Source organism: Bombyx mandarina, chromosome 07 (genome assembly GCF_030267445.1).
Source record: "Bombyx mandarina strain Sakado chromosome 07, ASM3026744v2".
In the NCBI taxonomy this organism is placed as follows: Eukaryota; Metazoa; Arthropoda; class Insecta; order Lepidoptera; family Bombycidae; genus Bombyx; species Bombyx mandarina.
The window spans coordinates 9994907-10002015 of NC_143214.1; the positions used below are offsets into that span (position 1 = coordinate 9994907).

The 7109-nt window shown below is 46.7% G+C and overlaps 1 pseudogene across 1 annotated transcript in view; it reads right to left on the reverse strand.

The window, feature by feature from the left end:
• Window positions 1-6773, reverse strand: part of LOC114239319 (UDP-glycosyltransferase UGT5-like) — a 13037-nt pseudogene extending 6264 nt beyond the window's left edge. The window contains exons 1-2 of the transcript XR_016323327.1: window positions 6590-6773; window positions 1823-1910 (exon numbers count right to left, since the gene is read on the reverse strand). The product of XR_016323327.1 is annotated as a UDP-glycosyltransferase UGT5-like (transcript). The remainder of the gene's footprint in view (window positions 1-1822; window positions 1911-6589) is intronic.
• Between the last annotated feature and the right edge of the window lie 336 nt (window positions 6774-7109).

Here is a 7109-nt window from a genome sequence, read left to right on the forward strand (position 1 = left end):
GTGGTTTGTAAAGCAAAAGTCTTTGTCCAGGCGTGAAGTACAGCTTCGCTCTGTTGAGGACTCCCAGCATTTTGGACGCAAGCTTGGCTTTGCCCTCCAAATGACTCCTAAATTGGACATCGCTCGAAATGTCGATCGCAAGTATCCCGATACTACCGTAAGATTGCAGGAATACTCATCGGAATTGCGGCACTATGACGTGCTGTCATCCGCATAGCAATGCATGTCGTCAATAGAGAGCATGTCATTGATATACAGGATAAAAAGCGTGGGGAAGAACACCTAACCTTGTGGAACGCCAGCGTTAATGGTCATGGTATTAAAGCAGTCACCGTATACAACGACCGTGATGCTCCACCTATCCAAAAACCTAGCGATCCACTTGCAGAGACCCTGGGGGATTCCGTAAGATGGTAGCTTCGACAGAATTGCCCTATGCCAGACCCTGTGGAAGGCCTTCGCAATATCAAGGCTCACAGCAAGAGCCTCGCCCTTGCTCTCTAAGGCTTCAGCCCATCTGTGAGTAAGGTATACAAGAAGATCGCCAGCTTAACGGCCGTGACGGAAACCGTACTGTCGGTCACTTATCAGCTGGCGATCCTCAAGATACTTCAGGAGTTGTATATTTATTATTCGCTCCATCACCTTGGAAAGCAAGGTAGTTATCGCGATAGGCCTATAGCTCGATGGGTCCGACCGGTCATCCTTCTTGGGGATCTTCCATGAAGACGATATAAAGGAGTGCACGTTTTCAGAACCACTGCAGGGATGCTGTCCGGCCCACTCGACTTATGGACGTCCAGGAGTCGGAGCTCCCGCCTGACTGCACACTGTGTGAAGCAGATCTCCGGCAGGGAGCTATCACACCGGATGTTCGGTGGTGTGACACCCCCGTCGTCCACAGTCGAGTGCGAGGCGAAGAGTTTGACCAGAAGGTCAGCCTTGTCTTTCGCACTATGGGCCAGACTGTCATCGGACTTGCGCAGTGGGGGGAGACTAAACCTGCAAAAGTTTCCTTCTGCAGCTTTGGCGAGCGACCAAAAAGCACGGCTCCCAGAGGGATAGCTCTTCAGTCGCTCGCCAATTCTAGCAACATGCTCCAACTTTGCCTTGGCAATTACCTTCTTGTAGGACCTGGAAGCGGCGTTATATTTGCGGCTTTTCTCTGAGATGTTAGGTCCTGACGTCTCCTGACGTCAACCCATGCCGCGTATGCGGACCACCTAAGGTGTGCAGCATCCCTACTGGCATTGTTATACCAGGGTCTGCGCGACCCCCAACGGGCACCTCAGAGGATGGAATAAATAATTCCTTTCCCTGGAGAACCACGTCTTTAAGACGGTCCGCACAGATGTCAAAATCAGCAGAGGAAAAGCAGAATCATGGGTAGGATGCGTAAAATTCACGCAATCCATCCCAATCTGCTGAAATATATTGCCGAACTCTTCGGTACCCGGTCGTCGCTCGATGACCAGGGCGAGAGATTGGTATGGCAGCACGGATAAGGCAGTGATCAGACGATCAAACCGGAGCGTCGACCACCACACTATATCCGGCTGGATTGGTGGCAAGCAGATGTTCCAATAGAATAGGCTCATTTCGAGGATATAGGTTTCGAGGATATCTCCCTCCTCGCGTCGTTTCTTCACTGCTTGGGGTCTGTTGCATTCAATGATTTCTCAGTTATGACAATCTGTAACACATTTTGTACTTCCAGCAGTATCGATTTTCATTCAATAACTTTAGGCTAGTATACACATCTCGACCCTTATTGACAGTGACAATAAGAAAAAGGAACGAACAAACAAAACTGTATATTTACTTATGTTTTCCTCGAAGAGATGCTGTGGAATGTGGATGATCCGTAAATTGGGAGCCGGATCTTTCGGATATGGCGTTATGTAGGTCACCTGAAATAATGTTTGTAGTATATTTTTTTGTTACATCGTTTATTAGGTTTATTAGACTAGCCAAAGTGCGGTAAATGCAGCCAGCCTATCAAACGTTGAAACAATGAAACAATATCAACCCAACCACAAGAAGTATTATTATTGGTCTAAAGAACAAGATGCCCGGTGTAATCAAGTTAAGAAACTGCTTTTCTTGGTGATAATGCGAATTTATAACCCCGTACGGGAAGGTTCTTCCTGTATGTTTCTGCCGCGAAGGAGTTATACGAGTTCGCAGCGTGTACAACTGAAAGTAGTACTAGTAAGTAGACTGCAGTAACTCTGGGAGTGACGCCCGGTGGCAGGATCCTCCACCGTAGTGTTGTCCTCTGTTTTTTTTTGTCCTCTTACACTAACCACAAACTAAATTTTTCTATATATCCCAGGCAGAGGCCTCCGATGACCCGGCAGGCTGGTTCTGGTCCAGCGGGGTATTCCGGGACACCAGCGGCACCGTCTGGGCGGCCCGACGGGCTGCCGTACTGAGACGGCCGACGTTTCAGAGCCTTCGATTCGCCTCGAAGGCTCCGTCGGCTGGGCGTCCTTGGGGTGAGCCACGCCGTCTGGTTGTAGTGTTGACCGCGGTAGCCCCCCTACCTCATCCGGGTTCTGACCTCGGAGGGGATCGGACGTCGGGTGTAAGAGTGCATGGGAGTCGTTTAGTGGGTGGGCCCTAAAATCCTTGGGCCCGCGGTCTGCTCACAACACCATGCAGATCGTTGAGTCTCACATACCCCGCGCGCCCCTTTTGCGCGGGGACCTCGTAGGAGGTTCGGCCCTCTACCCGAAAAAAAAAAGGCAGAGGCCTCCGATAGGATTCTCAGCCTAGGGACATCTACCGTCCTAATAAGAGTCCTAAGCTTGGGAATGGGTTCCCTGGGTGAAGGGAGGGATCTTTCTGAGGGGAACGCTGAACAAGAGGAGGAGGGAGAGAACGATGCAGATGCGGAGGCGAAGGAGGAAGGGGTGACGGAGGTAGCCACGCTGTCATTACCCTCGGATTTAGAGGTGGAACCTATCGTCGGTCTCTTGTCCTTCTCCTCAGATGAGCTTCGGTCAGACTCAGACTTGGCCTTTTTTGTGGCTGAAGGATATCAGTCGAAAGGCTATCAGGGAAAGTAACTTTCACCCGGACCGATCCTTGGTGACCTCTGGGCCGCTACCCCTTCCCTTTTTACCTTGCGTCCTGGAGGCGGAGGCGCTAGCCGCTGACTATCAGTGGTGGGCTGATCTTCGTGCCCGGGGCGTGGCGAATCCTAGCTCCAATGTGGTCTAAGCGCAGAGGTTCCAATCTCGGCAGTTCGTGCTGGAGTCACCCTTCGGCTGGTCGTAAGACCGACGAGACGATTCGCCTAGCCTTTGTGGACTGGGTGAATTGTGACAGACGACGCCTCACTTTCCGGCTCACGCAGGTGCTCACTCGGTATGATTGCTTTGGTGAGTTCCTGCACCGGATCGGAGCCGAGCCGACGACAGAGTCCCATCATTGTAGTTGCGACTTGGACACGGTGGAGTACACGCTCGCCATGACCTCGTCGCAAAGATAGGAAACGACTTTTTTTTTATTGCTTAGATGGGTTGACGAGCTCACAGCCAACCTGATATTAAGTGGTTACCGGAGCCCATAGACATCTACAACGTTAATGCGCCACCCACCTTGAGATATAAGTTCTAAGGTCTGAGTGTAGTTACAACTAGGAGTGGGTGATATAAATCGTATCTAGATTCAATATCTATATATCGCAGCAATATCGTTGAATCCGATATCGCCCCGCACGAAATCTATATATCGATATCAGCCGATACACGATATTGCTCGATGTGATGCGCATCCGCATCGCGGCATATCGTACCGATTCGCGAATCGAAATCTATGTATCGATATCAGCCGATACACGATATTGCTCGATGTGATGCGCATCCGCATCGGCATATCGTACCGATTCGTGTATCAGCAATATTCGTTTGGTTCGTATCGAATCGGCCAGAGTGAGTGAGCGCACGATAGGGATATCATGTGATGAATGAAACAGAAACAGGCAATATCCATACAATTGTAAACCTTATATTTAAGTCCATATGTCTGTAGATTATTCTTAGCGTATCAGCAGGATACAATTTAGGAAAGAAGTTTCGACTTTCGACCCTAACTTGAATGCAGTATAGCCTATTTGCATCGTTGAATTTAATTTCACGCGCTTTGACCTTGAACTAGAATTTTTGGACAAGTGTTTATAAATACTTAAAAGTTTTATGTGTTTGATTTTTAAAGTACACATTTTTATATTTTTAGTTGAATCCAAATAATTGAGTTTATTTCTTGTGTTTGTATTAAACTTTTGAAATCTACACTCTTTTGGTATATTTTGTAATTTTAAATTAAGACACAAAATACTAAAAACTGAAAATAATGTAGCCAGTCCTAGGCCTGATAAAAGCATGAAGGAAAGTTTTTTGATATTTTTATTTTCATGTTCTTTTTATTACTTTAAAATCATATTATAAATTGATATCAGAAAACCAACCGTATAACGTTAACTAAATCTATATCGAATACGATATTATATCAGCGTATCGTTTCAAATGTCAAATATCATGAATCGAGAAAATCTACTAGCATCCATCAATATATAGTTTTTTTTTTTTTTTTTTGTTTTTTATTTTTTTTTTATTGCTTAGATGTGTGGACGAACTCACAGCCCACCTGGTATTGGCAGAAATAGGCGGGGCGGTGGCACCTACCCGTGCGGACTCACAAGAGGTCCTACCACCAGTAATTACGCAAATTAAAATTTTGCGGGTTTGATTTTTATTACACGATGTTATTCCTTCACCGTGGAAGTCAATCGTGAACATTTGTTGAGTACGTATTTCATTAGAAAAATTGGTACCCGCCAGCGAGATTCGAACATCGGTTCATCACTAGATCCGAATGCACCGGACGTCTCATCCTTTAGGCCACGACGACTTCAAAATTGTCATTTTCGAGTGTTGTGGCATCGATGCACGGCGACGACGAGTCGTGTAAGGCAATGCTCGATCTCTGCGAGTGCACCATCTTGCAGAAAGAGGCAGCGGGCGCGTAAGAGATGCACAAACCCGCCGCCCAAGGAGGCGGTGTCCAGGGAGGCGGATCGCGTCCAAGCCTGGTGTTTCGGGTCCCCCTCACATGTCGGTCTGCGGACACCCGAAGGGGCCTAAGAAGACGACGTGCAAGCTGCTTTGCACACGTTTTACGTAAGAGCATTCGTGTGATGGAAGACTGGCTATCCTCGACCGACACTGGTTCTGACCCAGCGGGGTATTCCGTAGGATAACCCATTCTAACCGGCGCCATCTAGGTGGGCTTCGGATAGCCTGCCGACTGAGAGGGCTGGTGGTTGTGACGCCGAGGATCGCCGGTCGGGCGTCCCGAGGGGGAGGGTGAAGGGAGAAATGTGTTCCGAACTAAACGCTTCACATGCCTTTTATGGGTTCTGTCTCATGCGACGTTCGGACGGACTCCGATATGTCCCGCCCTTTATCCCCAGTTGTGGGCGGAAGTCCGGCGATTTCCTTCTGACCAAAAAAAAACCCTTCCCTTACGTTCCTGCATGTCTGCCTTTGTAGGCAGACGAGCATACGGCCTGAAATTTAAACGGGATTTATCTGAAAAAATGATGTCTCAGATAAGATTATTCGATTAAACTGTAGGAAAATATGATAGGTACTTCTCCAATTATGAAAGTCATTATTACGTGTTTGGAGAGATTTAATACATCGACATTAGTGATGTGGCGCGTAGCCATCATACAACGAAAGATAATTGACAGAAGCGTGAATCTCGCTTACGACATTTTCAAGATAAAGCGCATATATACAAGTTCCGAACAACAACATTGGGACTGTCGGTCTACTGAGCAAATATCACGCCGCTGCAGTTCATCGCAGCCCACGAACGGATCATCAACGATTGGGTCACACATCTCCGGCGTGGCAGCTCTACATCACATGGACTGCTCACGATACACGCGCAGCACTCAAGCTCAGTCTCGACTCACCGCAGACTTAGAGCAGCTCTGGCGACAATCACGCAGCATTCAAGCTCAGTTTCGACTCACCGCAAACTTCGAGCAGCACTGGCGACACTCACGCAGCATTCAAGCTCAGCCTCGACTCACCGCAGGCTTCGAGCAGCACTGGCCCTTGCAAGCTAATCTCAGCACGGACAACGCTAACTAAAAAATGACACGACCTCCGGTCTCGGAGGGGAGTGATGTGGCGCGTAGCCATCATACAACGCAAGATAATTGACAGAAGCCTGAATCTTGCTTACGACATTTTCAAGATATAGCGCATATATACAAGTTCCGAACAACAACATTGGGACCGTCGGTCTACTGAGCAAATATCACCCGCTCGGTGGAAGATCTTCCTTTCGTCGTTTAAGACTCCCAAACGTGCAATTTACTAATAAGTAGGTAAGTAAGGATGTACTTAGTTAGTATGTCAGGTGAGTTATACAGCAGTAATTTATTTATTTGATGATTGAACTAAGAATTATTTTAGAAAATGTATTTAATTAAAATTAACACAAAAAAAGAGGAAAAAGTCTATCAAACCGCGTGCCGTTGGCAGAAAGAGTAGAACTGAATACTCACTTCGTGTCCTGCTTTCAGGAGATTCCTGACGTAACCATCTCCGAGAATAGCGTGGCTTTTCGAAGGCAACGGAAACACGAGCAATATCTTATATGCATCGCAAGCGAGCACACTTAACACCAACAAATAAATCGTTTGAAAATTCATTGTATTTTTGTGTTATGCTACTCGCGTTCTTAATACTGTGAATACTACACGACAACTGAGACAATTTGTATTTGTATCGCTTTCATAATTGCCTCGCGTCTCTTATCTTTCTTTACGTCAGATTTAGTAATCTATACTAATATATAAATCTACAATAGTTTTTACGCATGTTCCGTTATAACTACTGAACCGATTGACTTGAAACTTGGTATCCATGTAGAAAATACAATGACATGTACTTAATGGATAGTCTAATATTTATGTGAGTGTTAGACTCCCTACATCAGTTGCGGGGACGTTAATGATGAGAATCTTTGTGGGGGTGAAAAATAATAATGTTAATTTTAAATGCCCAGCAAAGCGGACGGGTACA